This window comes from Ambystoma mexicanum, chromosome 4q (assembly GCF_040938575.1).
Source record: "Ambystoma mexicanum isolate Mex_15411 chromosome 4q, UKY_AmexF1_1, whole genome shotgun sequence".
Lineage (NCBI taxonomy): Eukaryota > Metazoa > Chordata > Amphibia > Caudata > Ambystomatidae > Ambystoma > Ambystoma mexicanum.
The window spans coordinates 1,288,339,654-1,288,356,614 of record NC_090928.1 but is presented as its reverse complement, the minus strand read 5'-3'; the positions used below and the strand labels follow the sequence as shown (position 1 = coordinate 1,288,356,614).

General features: G+C 49.1%; 1 protein-coding gene across 2 annotated transcripts in view; it reads right to left on the bottom strand.

The window, feature by feature from the left end:
* PEX6 (peroxisomal biogenesis factor 6) overlaps positions 1 to 16,961 on the bottom strand; it is an 846,859-nt gene that overhangs the window by 471,893 nt on the left and 358,005 nt on the right. The window lies entirely within an intron of this gene.

The window sequence follows — 16,961 nt, the reverse complement described above, 5'->3', positions numbered from 1 at the left end:
GCAGATGATGGGCCGGGCGGTGGCGAATCCCCTGGTCACTGCCACTTATTGCTCAGCATGTGGCAGGGGACTCAACCCCACATGAAGCGAGCGAGCTCCGTATAGTAGCCCATGTATTTAGGAATTGGGGAATCGCGCACTGCCTGTGCACTTGATTGGGCTTATGAACTAATATATAAAAAATAATGTAAAATAAGTGCAAAGTTGCATCAGTAGTTGATCTAATTCGCCAAACGGACAGTTTTAGTAGTTGGAACTTGGTGGTAGTGGTAAGAGCGGACTAGTAGTGGGAGGGAGAAGTAGTCATAGCAGTAAATAGTAGTGAGAGTAGCGGCCGTTATGAGTAGACTAGAGAGAGAGAAGAGACAGTAAAGGGATATTAAAAGTGGCAGTAGCAGAAAAGGGGGAGCAGTGGTAGTAGAGTAGTCATAGGGGCAGAGAGATGGTAGCAAGAAGACAGTAGCAGGAAGGCGGGAGAAGAGAATAACAGCAGAGAGAGTAGCAGAGTGGTAGTTGGAGGTAGCAGTAGAGGGGAGAGAAGGAGTCAAGCGGAGAAGTATGAAGGGTGGAGGTAGGAAGGCGGAGTAATTTCAGAAGGACAGTAGAGTCGTGGGGAAAAGAACATATTGGGACACAGTGTAGGAGAGGGACAGGTGCGGCTGTGCGCACGTGACGAGTCGGTAGAACGGAGTGGAAGGAGGCACTACCCCCAACTTCCCTAGAGAACGAAGTGGGGCTAGGAGAGGGGCAGCTACAGCACCCCAGGGAGTTAGATAGCCACTGGCTCAGAGAGAACACCAATACATTAAGCCAGTATTAAGCCAGTATTGAGACGGATAGAGGTCAGCTGGGGATAATACGAACATCGCTGTTATGGACGCCTGGCCTGGGCTAGGGAGGTGGGGAAAAGACTGGCACAGTCAAGTGAGAGAGGGATGGCCATAGCGACAAATTCCCCAAGCCCCAGTACTCTTGACGCCCCAAAGAACCCTTGAACTAACTATCTACATTATTGGGAATAAACACCCTTGAACTGACACATCGAGTCAGAGTGGTTATTTGTGGCGGGCATCCCATCACACCTTCCTTACATGGAGCGACATTGCAACAATCAAGCAGAACACCAATGCAGAGAGTCTCCCTATGTCTTTCCAAAGGGCTATGCCTCCTGAGACTAGAAAGACAGATAAATAAAAGGTCTGTGAGGGGAAGAACATCACCCTGACTCAGGTACAGGATTGTGGTCTCCAGAGAACCCTCAAAAAGAACAAGACTTCGGTGTGGAGACCCCAGAGACTTTACCTAGAGACTGTACTGCCTGATTACCCCTGGGATGGGAACTCTATGAGAAACGGTGGACTGGAGAACCGTGGTCTCCAGCAACCCCAGAAGGGAAGAAGACGCAGGTGTGGAGACACAAATAAACAAATAAACAAATAATACATAGCACACTATTGGTCCCAAATTCAGCAGGAGCAGAGATGTCCAACTTTACAGATAGAATATGTATTACAGCTCTATCAGGGGCGTGTATGGTAAAAGGCAGCAGATCCCAGGAAATATTTCTTGAGTAGGATGCAACGTTTGCACATACGCATAGTGAAGGAGATACTTATGTTATGGTATCCAGATCTCTTGGGGTTTTGAGGCAAACTGAACTGATGTGACACACCAGTCCTCTTGGTCATGGCAATGTGCAATGTCCTTCAGCCCTTCCACTACCGAGGAAAAGCAATACAGCCACGAGCTAACCAAAGAGGAATCCTGCCAGCCTTCTGGAACGCGTAGGAGTATCCGATGCATACCACAATACACCCAGCATTAGATCTGGAGTATTTCAGTCACAGCCTCAAAAGTCCCACTCAAGAACAGCAATATTGATGAACTTTGCCTTGCTAAAAGAAGAACACCATTACATCCTTCACATGAAAGACTCAACATGGCAGAATCCTGTGCACTTGGGTTTGGTGTGTGGCAGAACGAGTGCAAACATTGAAAGTGAATGCGTCTGAAACGACCACAAAGGGAAATTCTTTGTGTATGTTTACAGAGCCATTCATTGTTCATTCTGGCCAGGGTGTCTCCCACAGCGTCCTGGATAAGTTGGCGTCACTGGTTCTGTCATGACCAACGTCTCCCCTTTCTCGATAATCATTTCATGTAATAATGAAAAGAGGTTTTGCCAGAAATGTAATCATTTCTTGAGGCGTTCAGCAAATCTGGAAGTAAATAAATATCTCCAGCAAAAATCTACCAACAAGCACATTGACTTCATCAAAAGTTAGATGTTAGTGTTTCTTTTTTCTTCTTGAGTGAAATGCTCTCTACCTGTGAGTCCCCCAGCAATTGTTGCTGGACTCTTGGATTTTTGACTGGTTCTCCTGAGTGAGGGGGGACATTTTCCACACTCGCTCCTCTTTCTGGAAAATGGTTTTGGAGTCATGCTATCCTCCACCTTTTCTACATTTTACTGAAGCAACACACAGCTTTTTCTGTGCAGTGTTATCGGAAGCTCCTGGAGCTTTCACTGTAATATTGGCTTATTTCCCCTTGGTTAACACCGTTACCAAAGCTGGGGAATACTGTTCATACTATCTGTACTTTCTTTTGTGAGACCCGACCTTATGTGATGTGCTGAGGGGAAGGAACAAGTTACTTACCTGTAACTGTTGTTCTCCAGCATGGGGTCTGGCATGGATTCACATGCTCATGGATATTCTCAGTCAGGCCAGGAATCCTCGGTAAGGAAAATAAAGTGTTATTGCTTTAAAAGCTTAAATACTGTCTTTCATCTTGTTATCCAACTCCTTGAGACCCGTCCCCGGTGACCATTTTCAGATTGGAAGTATGTGAGGTGCCAGTATGAACCCAGAAGAGCCATAGCGGGATGGATCACACGTGAATCCATGCCAGACCTCTGCTGGAGAACAACAGTTACAGGTAAGTAACTTGTTCCTTCTCCAGCAAGGATTCTGACATGGATTCTCATGCTCATGAATATGATTATACAGCAGTAATACATGCACACCCATGGGAGGTGACAAGGCTCAACAGAAGTACAACACTTACCCCTGGAACAGGCTCACCTCAAACAAACAGGTTGCGCAGCCCCGCTTGGCCGACTCTGGATTCATCCCTGGAATCTCTGTTGACACAGTAGAATCTCGTAAAGGTATGCGTCGACCTCCAAGTAGTAGCCCTGCAAATGTCCAGCAGGGAACACCAAAAAGAAACACCGTCGTAGCAGCGATGGCTCTGGTGCAGTGGGCTCTCGGTCGACCTAGCCTGTTGGCCAGACTATGACAGTGCATGATGTAGTCGGAGAGCCATCTGGATAAGGAAGCCTTGGACAGGGCCTTTCCTTGATTAACAGGACCAAAGTTCACAAAGGTTTAAGAAGTCTTCCAGAAATCCTTCGACCGAGCCACAAAGAACTTCAAGGCACAGGCAATGTCCAGCATATGCAGTGACCATTCAGCAGCCAAAATAAAATTTGAGAAAACAGGAAGTACCAAAGATTTGTTAAATTGAAACTCAGATGGAACCAGACCGAAGTGATCGCCACCAGGAACGCAACCTTCCATAAAAAACTTGAGAGGAGCACGATGGAGCAACTCAAATGGAGGTCCCATGAGCTTGGTGAGGACAACATTGAACTCGCACGCCGGGGCAGGAGCCTTTACTGGAGCGAAAGACCTAAAGAGACCCTTCATGAATTCCTTTACAAGACTGTGTGACCATAAAGATGGCCTTGCAGGTGAAATGATGTAATGCAAAATAGCTGCTAGATGTACCTTGAAGGAAGTGTGGGCTAAACAATACTTGGCCAGTGAGAGACGGTACGGCAAGAACTGGGGAGCAGTGACACGTAGCGGTGTGATGCCCCGAGTCCTGCACCACACCGTGAATCGTTTCCATTTGTGACTGTAGCACGATAGCGTAAAGGGCACTCTGGCCTTGGCAAGAACAGCTTTACATTCTACCGGAAGGTCATAATGGCCAACCTCTAAGGCCGCAGGAGCCAAGCCGTGAGGTTCATTGACGCTGGATCGTGATGCAGGATGGTCCCGCCTTCTCTGGAGAGTAGGTCAGGAAGAGGAGGCAGCTTGATGGCTGGCTCCACTGACAGGTGGCGCAGGTCTGGGTACCATATCTGGCGGAGCCACGCTGGTTCGATGAGCATCATCTTGCAGTGGCATTGGTTCATTGTGTTGATGACACCTAGCAGGAGAGGAATTGGAGGAAAAGCGTATAGGACTTGAACCTCCCCTCCGAGTGAAAAGGCGTCCCACCAAGCTTCCCGGCTGAGGAAACCTGCTGGCGAACTGCTTGCGTTTGGAGTTTGCTGCCGTGGCAAACAGATCGATTTGTGGGCAACCAGAATTGGCGGAACAGGAGGGCCACTTGGTCCTGCTGCATCTCTCATTCGTCATCGGGCCGAAGTTCCCTGCGGAGGGCATTCGCTATGGTGTTCTTCATGCCTGCTAGGTGGAAGGGCCTGAGGAACATTTTCTTAAGGCTCGCCCAGAGCCATAGAGTTTGCGCTTCCCAAGACAGAGCAGGGGATCGTGTCCTGCCCTGCTTCCTGATGTAGAACATTGTGTTGGTGTTGCCTGTGAAGATCATCACTACTAGACCTTTCAGCAAAGGCAAGAATGGCTCGAGAGTCCAGAACAAGGCCCGAAGTTCCAGCACATTGATCTGAAGATTCTTCTACTCTGGCAGCCAAAGACCTCTGGCGTCGTACTGTCCGGTGTGGGCCCTCCATCCATCCATCTAGCAAGGCATCTGTTGTGACTGTTGCCTGGAAGGGAGGGGTCCAGAATGGGGAACCCTGAGTAAGATACAAGTGCACTCCCCACCATTGGATGGATTACCTAAACTGCCCGGTTGAGCATCAACTTATCTGTCCAATTGCCTGTGGCTTGGTGCCAGATGTTGTCCACAAACTGCTGGTGCGGCCACATTTGCAGGCTGCAGAACGGGATCAGGTGTATGCAGGATGACTTCATGCCCAGAAGCGATTTGATTGCTACGATGGTTGCTGATCTGATGGTGGATAGAAGATGCACCTTCCCTAGGCTGGCCAGCACTCGATCCTCCGAGGGAAAAGCTAGAGATGCCACCATGTTGAGGCGGGACCCTGGAAACAGAACGTCTTGTGATGGTGTTATGCAGGATTTCGGATAATTGATAGAGAATCTGAGCTCCGTTGGTAGACGTATGGTCTCCTGTGTGTGTTGCGTTGCTAGGCTCCGAAAACATGATCGGATGAGCCTGTCGTCCAGGTAATGGTAAACGTGTATGCCCTTGAGACATAGATGCGGCGCCACCGGGACCAAGCACTTTGTGAATACCCTTGGAGCTGATTTCAGGCCAAAGGTTAGCTCCTTGAGCCACAGGAATTTACAATGTTTTGGGAGAATGGGGACGTGAAAGTAGGCATCCTTCAGATCGATAGTTGTCATGAAATCCCCTTCCTACAGTTGGCCTAGCACTTGCTGCAAGGTGACCATCCTGAACCTTTGGGATTTTAAGTATTTGATGAGGCATCATAAGTCCAGGATTGTGCGCCACCCTCTGACTTCTTTCGGATCAGAAAGTATCTGGCATATGCTCCAGAGCCTCGGAGTCGCAGCAGGATGGCTTCTATTGCACCCTTTGCTAGCATGACTTGCATCTCCAGGAGCAGCTGGGTAGTATGTTGTTCCTTCCTCGTTATGGATGGAATACGAGGGCACCTGCGTTTGAACTCCAGCGTGTGTCCTTGTTGCAGAATGACCAGCACCCATTCGTCTGTGGTCACGTTTTTCCAGGCATCGCCAAAATCTGACAGACGTTGCAGGTGCAGAAGTGGAGGTACCTCCCCTACCCCTCTGAAGGCTTGGGATCGGCCTCTTATACGATTCCTGCGCCGTGGAGCGGGAGGGCTGACTGTAGGAGGCGTATCCTTTGGAAGATCTTCCGAATTTACTTATTGAGGCCCGAAAGGAAGAAGACCGGTGCTGCTGCAGGGTTACTAGCGACCTCGCTGTCTCTGTGACCGTCTTGATGGCTTGTAGCGCCTCATCCACTGCCTTTCCAAAAAGATGATCCCCGTCGAAGGGCATATCCACCACCTTTGCCTGGACGTCTGGTCTAAAATTGGTGGCTTTTAGCCAGCCTTGTGCCAGAGCACTACGCCATTCCCCATTTGGCAGAAGCCCGAATTTGCAACATCCATCGCCACTGTCATGGCATGATCGGAGGCCACCTCTCCTTCCTGAAACATAACGAGAGCTTCCGTCCTCTTGTCCCGAAAGAAATCTAGGAGCGGGTCCAGCTTAAATCATAACTCCCCATCATACCGGGCAAGGATTGCTAGGGCGTTGTTGGCCTTGATGGTAGACTCTGCAGTGTTTATGATGCGCTTCCCAATTACATCCAGCTTTTTCCCCTCCTGGTCTGGTGGGACCATGGACTTGGAGGATTGGTTCACAGACGTTTGCTTGCTGCGGCCAAGACCACTGAATTGTGGATGGCTGTGAACTAAGACATTTAGGGGCGGAGTCCGGTACCTTGTACTTTTTCATAAACATGTCCCGCTTCGCTGGTGCGGTGCTTGGGTACTTCATCAAGGCTAGGCCCTCTTCCCATACCTTGTCCAATAACGGGACCCTCGCCATCATGGAGTGGAATGATCCAACTTCATAGGGAGGTGAAGCTCTGGGGGTATCATCGGCACCTACTGGTTCCCCATCGGCTGGGACAAAGTCGTCAGTCATCCGTGTGCGTTGTGCCAGTATCTGGGTTTGTCGCGGTGTCAGTCTGCAGTGCCTCACCTGGTGGTGTCGAGACTGGCGGTGGTGATGGTGGTCGTCTCACGGTGTAACGCTCACCTGGCTCCCACGGAGGCGCTGGTCTGGGTTGCTGTGGCCTCTTCAAGCGTGATGCGCAGAATTCGGACCACCGATTGAACAGGACCCCCAAATCTTGCTTGTCTGGCCCGTAGGAATATCCTTCTGCAGATGAGAAAGGGGATTAACTGTCTGCTGAATAATGTGCTTGCTCCCCCCTTTCCCCCCTTCGTTCTCCTCTGACTTCCTCCAAAACCCCCGGTTTAAGCTCACCTTATGGTTTGGAAGGATGAAATCTCCATCCTGCTTCTGATGCAGGGGCGCGCGTTCGTCCTGTTAGTTCACTGGTTTTCAGAATGGCGCTGGCAAATCCACTTGACTTTACTGAGCGATACGCCGTAAGTAGGAAGATGCAAAAGTTCAAGTGTGAGCCTCCTTTTATGTTGTCTTTTTCTGTCCTTTATTTCAGGTGCAGAACAAAGGCGATGCGTTGAGGGGTTAAATTTCCGGGGTAAAATCAGGTGAGTCAGTGATGAGGGCGACCCCTCTAAATGTCTTTATAATTCCCCAGTAATGTCTTTTGTCCTTTCCCCATAGGGGCCGGGGTGCGGTACCTGCCAGAGATGTGGCGCCGACCCGAGATGTGGAATGGCTCACCAACAATAGCCGGTAAGTAATATGGCTGAAAATCCGGCTTTCCTCTTGTGTTCCCTCGCTCACCTTTTGTCTCTTCTTCTCTCCCTTAGGTGCGGTGCAGAGATGTGGCGACCGGCACTGAGAGCCCCGATGGAGCCGGGCGGCGTCTTGGGAACACGTGAGTGAAGCGCGGCGCTGCAGCGAGCAACGCAGTGCTTTTAAATGGAAGTCTTCCTTCAGGAATGCTGGCGTGAAGATTCCGGATGCAGGTAAGAAGGTTGAAATAGTTCTTGGTTTTCACCTTTCTCTTCTCTTATTCCCTTACAGGTGTTCCAGGTTCGAGGCGGGCGTGGCTGGAGTCCAGGTGCAGGAGCAGACACGGTGAGCGCTCAGCTGCTGGGATGCAGAACACGAAGCACGTGTGGCTGTCCGGGTGTGGCTTAAATAGCCTTGGAAGAAGTTCCAGGTGAGTATTCTTCCACAGCCCCACTCAAGTAACAAAATAGTTCCTTCAGAAAAATAGTCCCTCCTAAGCCTCATTTGGCTTGGTTCTTCATGCGGCATGGTCTGCTTCAGGTAAGTGCACCAAACACTTCCCTTTATGAGCCTGGCGCCTACGGCGCCAGGACTGATGTCCAACATGAGCCTGGCGCCAACGGCGCCAGGACAGAGTCCAAAGAGCCCCTATAAAGGGCCGCTGGGCTTTTACCCGGGGGCGTGATGGCTGCTCCCGGGGGCGCTGGGCCTGGCCTGGTGCTCCGGGGGTAGGCATCATGACACACCATGGCCGAGCGATGCTTGTGCAGAGGTCTTGGATGGCTGTACCTTTGGGTGCTCCCCGACGGGCTTGCTATTGGTGGTAGCCACTGCTGTATCTCTGAGACCAGAGAACTGAGCATGTAAAGATGTCATGGGAAATCTCCCTTGAGGCTTGAGGGGGGACCCCTGGGCCCACCGAAAGAGGGCTGGTGCGCCTCACTGGGCTTGTATGCCTTGGCGACCCTATTCCTACAGGGCTGTTGCCACCTGTGTCCGGGCATTCATGCAGGGTCTCATCTTCGGAGCTAGTATAAATGGCCAAAGGACCAATGTAGCTCTCTCTGTGACCTACCACCCAATCCGAAAGTACATCCGCCAGTGGCAACAGATCTCTCTGTCTAGGCTCTTCCCTAAGGGCTAAAGATACGACTGGTATCTTCCCCGACTGGATAGTGGGGGTTGACGAAGCAGTAGTCGTGGTCGGAGCGGTCGTGGGCCTTGGAGGCAGCGAAGCCATTGCCGCAGGTTTGGACAGCGGTTTTCCTTTGCTCGTCGACGAGGTGGCTGTGGATGGGGTGGGCGTTGATGGGACCATTGACGAAGGGACCGAAGACAAAGATGCACCCACTGCAGCCGATGATGGAGCAACAGTCGACTGGTGTCTAGTCAACAGAGTTATGGTCGGAGGAGCCATAGACAACAGCTTTGCAGTTGCCAATGAAGCCATGGATGTGGGCATCGCTGAGGGCTTTGATGAGGATTCCTTCCTGGAGTGCTTCTTAGGTTTCTCGCGTGACAAAACGGCATGGTTCGAGGACCTTATTGATGACACGCTAGCCGCTGGCAAGCTCACCGTAGACGGGCAAGGAGATGGGAGCGTGTGCCCCTGCACTAAGATCCGCAACCGTGGAGGCTCTAGCCGGATCAAATGCCTGCCGCTTGGCCTTACGGGTGCCATCTGGGTATACATCCTTGGTCGATCTCGACCTTTTACCCAAGGGAGAACATTCTGGTGTGCGACACGATATAGGCTCATGCCAGGGGCCCTGTCCTTTTTCAACTACACCACCAACTGTCGGTAGCGGTCCCTCTTGGTTTTGGCTGGGAAACTTCAGCAGATTTCGTATCAGTCCTCTTCATGATCGGGATGCCGACAGTAGAGACATCTTGTGTGCATGTACTCCACGTAGATGTTCTTCGAGCTACACCAGGATCAGAGACTGAACAGACTTCTCCTGTCTTCCTATGATATGGCGAGGCATGAAGTAGGCCTCACTAGGCCGCCTCAAGTTGGCACAAGGTGTAGACGTCGAACTTCACCGGCAACAGGACCCTGTTACCGGAACTGAATAGGCGTCAAGAGTTTACAACATTTCCTCAAAATATTTATATTTGTCATGGAAAAAAATAAATATCGAAAAAAGCTCAGAACAAAACTTGAGGACTTCCTTCACCGAAACATGCAGCAAAAATCTGAAGATGGCCGCCGTGGGCGGGACTCAGGGAGACGATCATCATTGGATGGGTGTAGTATAACACCGGTCTACAGTGACTGGATAACAAGACGAAAGGCAGTATTCAAGCTTTTGAAGCAATACTGCTTTTTTTTTCTTACTGAGGATTCCCGGCCTGACGACGGGGAATATTCATGAGCATGTGAATCCAAGCCAGACCCCATGCTGGAGAAACATTGTATCCCTTTTCTCACTTCTCCAGTAACTGTGACAAGTCCCCCTTTTTAGGCTGGTGGCAGTGTACATTTCTACATGACCGTTTGTGAACTTGCAGGCTGTCATTGTCACTAATTGACCCAAAATGGTGGCTGTACTTTTTTAAAGTCCTGGACAAGATGGCATGTCCTTTCTTAGGTCTTCTTCTACCTACCTGGGTTGGGAAGGTTCCTCAAATTCTTTTGTCTTCACTGGGCTTTCCCTGGTAAGCCGACAAATGGACTTTGAGTGACTGGCAGGACAAAAAGTGGGTACTGTCAACCGAAACCCCCCAAATCCTTTGTCCTGTAGAGTGCCTGGGAGAAGCCAGTTGTCACTGGGAGGCTGGCTATCCCCATTGGACAGCCAGCCCCAAGTTTCGAATGTTGCATGGGATGAAATTGGTGGGCACAGTCTGTGTTCCTGCATGAATTCTGAGGTCCTGGAGCAGAAACTCAAGTGTCAACCACTTGAACAGAAGAATCCGAAGAACAAACCCAAAGGAAGAAGATATCAGCCACTTCCAGCGACCGTCAGAGCCCAATGAGTAACCGCTGCTGTCCCAACCTCAACTTCTGAGCAACAGGGATGATCAAAATGAGAAAATTCCCTCCCTTGGACTGGTGTGCCTAACCAGTCCCAAGATTAACTGCAAGAGCTGCAACGTCCACAGCCTGCAATTCACCAATACATGGGGTCCTGTGCTGCTGTGCATCGTCACTCGAAGAACGAATTTGTCTGAAACTTTGCGGGCATCTTTCTTAACCTATAGAGACTCAATCCAGCTCCCCAAAGTCCCCTCACAAGAGATGAGGGCTCAGAAAAGGAGAAGTCGACCATTGTGACATCGGTCCTTCAACTGAGCCTGGAAAAGGTATTACACCTATGGTCTATTACTTAAGAAACTTGCAATTACATATACATATACAATTACATATACAAATACATGTGTTACTGTGTTTAGTACTTACTTGCCTTGCAAATATTTAACAGTGTGCCTTATTATATATTAAATGACTTTCTTATATAACTAAGTGTATTCGTTTTTCTTTGAACCGGGATGTGCTCAGAGTTCTTTGTACCTTCTTTCAGCCCTCCTGCCCTCCTAGACTAAGCCTGGCTGCTCAGCCATTCTACCAAACATCTACCTAACATTTGTGTGGTTCAGGCCAAACCGAAGAGTTGGAGCCCTGTTCCTCTAAGATGAGCTTTTCTAAATTCTGTCACAGACATAACTTAAGTAAAACTCTCTGTTACAGAGTTTGATTGTGTAGTTTTGGATACACTGAGTCTTAGAGATACCGGTTGTAACAAATCCGTAGATGTAGTCACTTATCTCTGAGGTAAAGCCCCTTCTCATGGGGCCAGGGCAGTGTGGCAGCTACTGATAGTCCTTCTGGGGGTGCTACTCGGGGATGATCTAATGGGGAGGGGTGCCCCATATAGGACCAGTGAAGACTATTCGGAGGGATCACAGAATGTCCACCATACATTACCCCCTATGTCACCCACTTACCCTAGCCAGACTCCACCTACCCCACACACACACTTATGTCTCTGTAGGATAGATCGTATCACTCCCTCTGGAAATACTGAGACAAGGACGAGTATGGATTGCTTAGGGAAGACACTCAAACTGGGACGAAAAAGAACACTGACAACCCAGTGGAGACCAAGAGCATCACCACTGAGACGATGAGGAGGCGCAAAGCAACGTGGAATACCCTGTGGAACCAATATGAACAGACTAGACAACCGAACTAGTCGAATTCAAATATACAATAAAAAGGGAGGAATTACTTTATTTGTGGTCAAGCCCTTCCCGGAGGAACCGCAAGAGTAAGCAGAGAACAGAAGTGAAGGCAGAAGAAGAATGGGACGCCGAGAAGAGAGCTGAAAGGACCGGAGAAGGCCTTCGCTGAGAAAAAGAGATGGCGAACTGGTGGAGAGAGGCTCCAGGCGTCCCTGAAGTCTAGGAAGCTCACCTAATGCAGGGAGCGCAGCCGGAAAGAAGACTGAAGAAAGTCAGCCAGGAGAGCCCTGCGAGTCATGAGGATGACTGCAGGCATCCAGAAGGAGCCAGAACCCTTGCAGACCGTGAGATAAGGTACGCAGGCTGCTGGAAATACGCTGGGGGAAAAGAAAGCTGGTGGCAAATCAGAAGGGCGTGAGAAAAGCCCAGATACAGGGTCTGGGACCAGCGCTACCAAAGTCAAGAGACTTATTACTCACCGTAATCGTATTTCTGATGATTGTATCTGCTTGGAGTCGCATGCTTTGCATAAGCCGACATCTAGTGCAAACTGCAGAGTATCGCAGATTAAGTTTTTGAAGTTCGAAAAGGGACGTTGATAGGGCATGACTGTAATACTATCCCTAGTGTGACGTACCCTGTACCCATGATCCCTCACGTGTTGAGGTCCCTCAGATTATTTGTTTCCGACAAGAGGGAGTGTAAATTGTAAGCGTCAAGTGCAGGTAGAGACCATGAGGCGTGAAAGATCTATGCTTCTTTCCCAAGTACCTTCTACTTCAAGAGGGGAGGAAGGGCAGGCGCATGTGAATCTAAGCAGATACAAGCATCAGAAATACGATTACAGAGAAATGCATCCCTTCTGAGGCTTGTGGATCTACTTAGAATCACATACTCTTCATAGATTAGCGAGCTTTACTAGTAGAAAGAGGTGGGTTATTAGAAGGTAGCGCTGCAAAGAGATGTTTTACCACTGCTTCTCCCACCTTTGTATCACCGTGTCCAGACAGTAATGCTGGGTGAAGGTGTGTACTGAACTCCAAGTGGTAGCCTTGCAAATGGCATCTAGAGGCATGATTGCTATGAAGTCTAAAGTTGCCCCAGTGCCTCGAGTTGAGTGCGCTCTGGGCTTAAAGGGCAATGTTCTCTTGGCAAGAGAGTAAGAGTTGGATGCAGTTGACAATCCATTTAGAAATCACTGCTTTAGAGATGGGGTCCCCTTCTCTTCCAGCGGATACAGATACAAAGAAACAATCTGTCTTCCTGATTGACTTTGTCTTTTGAAGGTAGAACATGACAGCTCAGCCTACATCTAGTGTATGTAGACTCCTTTCTGGTGCGTTTGTTGGGTTACGGAAAAATGCAGGAAGCTCTATGGTTTGATTGACATGGAATTTTGAAATGAATTTCGGTGAGAAGCGAGGGTGTGTGAGTAGCACCACCTTTTCTCTGTGTATAACTATGAAGGGGTCTTGTACTGACAGAGCTTGTAGTTCTCTAACCCTTCTGATAGAGGCAATGGCTATGAGGAAGGCTGTCTTGTATGTCAGATGTTTAAGGCTGGCCTTGTGCATAAGCTCGAAGGGGGCCCCATGAGCCTTGCGAGTACGGCATTGAGGTCCCAGCCGGGCGTAGGATTGGAGATGGGAGGGTACAGCTTTAAAAAAAAAAATACTCCATGAAGGCCTTAACTATGGGCACCTTCCACCAGGAAATTGTACTCTGGGACGTGGTGTAAGCGGAGAGAGCCGCTAGGTGTACCTTGAGCGAGTTAAAGACCAATCCTGAGTCAAGTAGGTAGTTGACTATATTGGACTGTGAACAGTCGGTTGGATTAAGAGACCGTGTTCTGAACCATAACGCAAAGTGTTGCTATTTATCAAAATAGCAGTGCCTTGTGTTAGGCTTGCGTGCCTCCTTGAGGATTTCCATGCACGGTTGATCTAGGTTAAGGTGCCCACATTCTATGACCTCAGGAGCCAAGCTGCTAAGTTCAGCTTCTGAGGGCATGGGTGCAGCGTTGTTCCCTGATCCTGAGATAACAGGTTGTCCGGACAAGGTAGTTTCATGGCAGGACACAGGGATATCATTTGAAGGTGGGAGAACCAGGTTTGTCGTGTCCACATTGGAGCTATTAGGATTAGCGTTACTTGTTCCCGGTGTAGCTTGTGGACTATTTCGTTGAGGTGTCCATGGGAGGGGGTGAAGCGTATGCAAATTTCCCTGACCAGTTCATCAGAAGTGCATTCCCCTTGGATCCTTTCTGGGGCAACCTGGACACGTAATCTTGGCATTGCGCATTTACCAGGGTTGCAAAAAGATATATTTCTGGAAATCTGCAGTTTGAGAAGACGTTTAGCATGTCTGTGTTTAGTTGCCATTCGTGCTCTGAGGGTAGCATTGTACTCCTGCTTAGTAAATCTGCCAGAGAATCGAGTTCCCCCAGAACATGTTGTGCCGCTAGTAACATGTTGTGATGCAGTGCCCACCGCCAGATGTTTTGGGCTAGTTTGGACAGCCCTGGAGAATGTGTGCCCCCCCCATTTGTTTGCATAAAACGTGGCCGTGGTACTGTACGTAAGGACTAGGACTGTTTTGTGCAATAAGTCTGAAGTGCTTTGAGAATCGTTAGTAGTTCCAGAAGGTTGATGTGCTTCCTGGTTAGCGCCTGTGTCCTCAGCCCGTGAGCAGTGAGATGCAGGAAGTGAGCACCCCACCCAGTCATATATGCGTCTGTCGTGAGAGTGGCCTCGATCGTTGGTGTTTGGAAAGGCTGTACACCTTTAGCAGATTGTAGCGATTGAACCAGAGGTTGCGAAACCACCATTAGATCATCCCACATCCCACTTGCTTGCGACCATTGTTTTCCTAGCCACTATTGCATTGGACGAATGCGCAGCCTGGCATGAAGCACTAGGTAGATGCAGGAAGCCATCGTCCCCAGCAGGCGCATCGCCTTTCGTACAATCATCCGACGACCAGCTACGTACTGAGGTGTTTAAAACATCATGTTTTGGACCCTGTCTTTGGAGGGGTAGACTAGTCCGACGTCTGTTTTGATCAGTGCCCCAGAAGAACAAGTTACTTACCAACTGGTAACGTTCTTTCGATTGGATGTTCCTCCAACGTATTCCTCATCTTAGATGTATTCCATTCAGCTTTAGCTGCTTCGGAAAAATAATTTCGGCAGAGGGCGCCGTGCATCAATGTCGTTGAGTAGATGGTCCCTGGAAGGCCTCCGTCGAGGGTGACATCGGGTGTATAAGTAGCACGCGCGGCGCCTGTTGGCCTCAGTTCTGTTTTTCCCTCTTCATTATTGATTTTTCACTGTGTAGACTGTGCCGGCAGACAGGTATTTGCGTTGCGAGAGTTGGAGTGGCAATAGCCCAGAAAAATCTACAGAGGGGTAGGATGAGAGGGCAATGAGGAATATGTTGGAGGAACATCCAATCAAAAGAACGTTACCAGTTGTTAAGTAACTTGTTCTTCGAGTGGATTGTGTCCTCCAACATATTCCTCATCTCAGACTCCCAAAGCAGTATGGACAATTCCTCTGGAGGAGGGGTTACATTTTTCGATACCCTTAGATGGCGGAGTATAGTATTGCTTTTCCAAAATTAAGTTCCTTAGACTGGGAAGCATCCAGGCTATAGAATTTTGAAAAAGTATGCAGCGAGGACCAAGTTGCTGCTTCACAAATGGACCTTATAGGAACACCTCTTTGTAGGGATGCCTCTGGTGGAATGAGCCCTTAGACCTTCTGGGGGGTCTTTTTGTGCTAATCTGTAGCATTCTGAAATACAAAGCACAATCCAGGGTGATATTGTTTGCTTTGTCACTGACTGACCCAATTTCTTTCCTGTGTAGCCAATAAACAGTTGATTGTCCACTCGAAGCCTATAAAGCCTTGAGATGTAAAAGCTTAAAGCTCTTTTCGGATCCAATCTGTGTAATCTTTCCTCCTCCTTACTAGGATGAGGTGGAGGATAAAATGCGGTTAAGACAATTTTCTGACTTAAATGAAAATCAGTTATCACTTTTGGTAAAAATGACGGTTTAACCCCAACACAACTCTGTCCTTATGGAACACAGTATAGGGTGGCCCGAAGACAGTGCCTGCAATTCGCTCACTCTTCTTGCAGATGTTAAAGCAACTAGGAAAGCAGTTTTCCATGTCAGTAATCTTAATGGATGGACAACTTGACCTTCCATTTGAGAGAGAAGGTTCTCTCTCTGAGGAAGACGTACTGGGGGACAGATGGACATGTCTTGAAGGTCCGGGTACCACGTTCTCCTGGCCCAATCCGGGGCAATTAGGATCACGTGGCTCCCGAAGCGTCAGTCTCCTGATGACCTGAGGAATGACAGGAATCGGAGGGAATACGTACAATAGTGGAAAATTCCAGTCCACCACGAACGTGTCCACCAGGGATCCTCTCGGGGGAAATTCCCTTGAGCAATACCTTTCGCACTTCCGGTTGATTCCGGTCACAAATAGGTCCACTTGAGGGGTTCCCCAAAGGGCGAAGATCTCTTAAATGACTTCCTGAGCCAGTTCCCATTCGTAGTACACCATGCTCTGCCTGCTCAGAGCATCTGCCGTCATATTCTCTTCCCCGGCTAGGTGAACTGCCGTTAAAGAGATTCCTTCTTCAATTGCCCAATACCAGAGTTGCATTGCCTCTCTGCACAGAGGTAGTGACCCTACACCTCTTTTGTTTCGATAATGCATGGCCACTGTGTTGTCCGTCATTATCAGGACATTTTTTCCTCTGACAGATGGCAGGAAAGCTTTCAGCGCTAGTCTGATTGCTCTCAGCTCCAGAAGGTTGATGTGTAGTTTGGACTCCGATGGAGACCAACGACAGCTGATTGTCAGTTCTTTGGCATGAGCTCCCCACCCCTTAAGTGAGGCGTCCGTCACTACTGTGATCTCCGGCCATGGTTGCCAAAATGTTCTCCTTTCAGGATATTCTCTGAACAAGTCCACCATAGAAGATCTTGACGAACCTTGTTCGGAATCTCGAGAAGATCCGTCATTCGACCTGAGAACTGGGACCATTGAGTCTTTAGAGCCCATTGAAGGGATCTCATTCTCAGACGTGCTTCTGGCACCATAAAGATGCAGGATGCCATGAGGCCGAGTAACCTTAAGAAGTCGTAGGCCTGAAGATTTTAGGCATTTTGGAATTTGGAAAACATCTGAAGAATGTCTTGAGCCTTCGACCTGGGAGGCGAGCTCTTTCCCAGGGATGTGTCTAATACAGC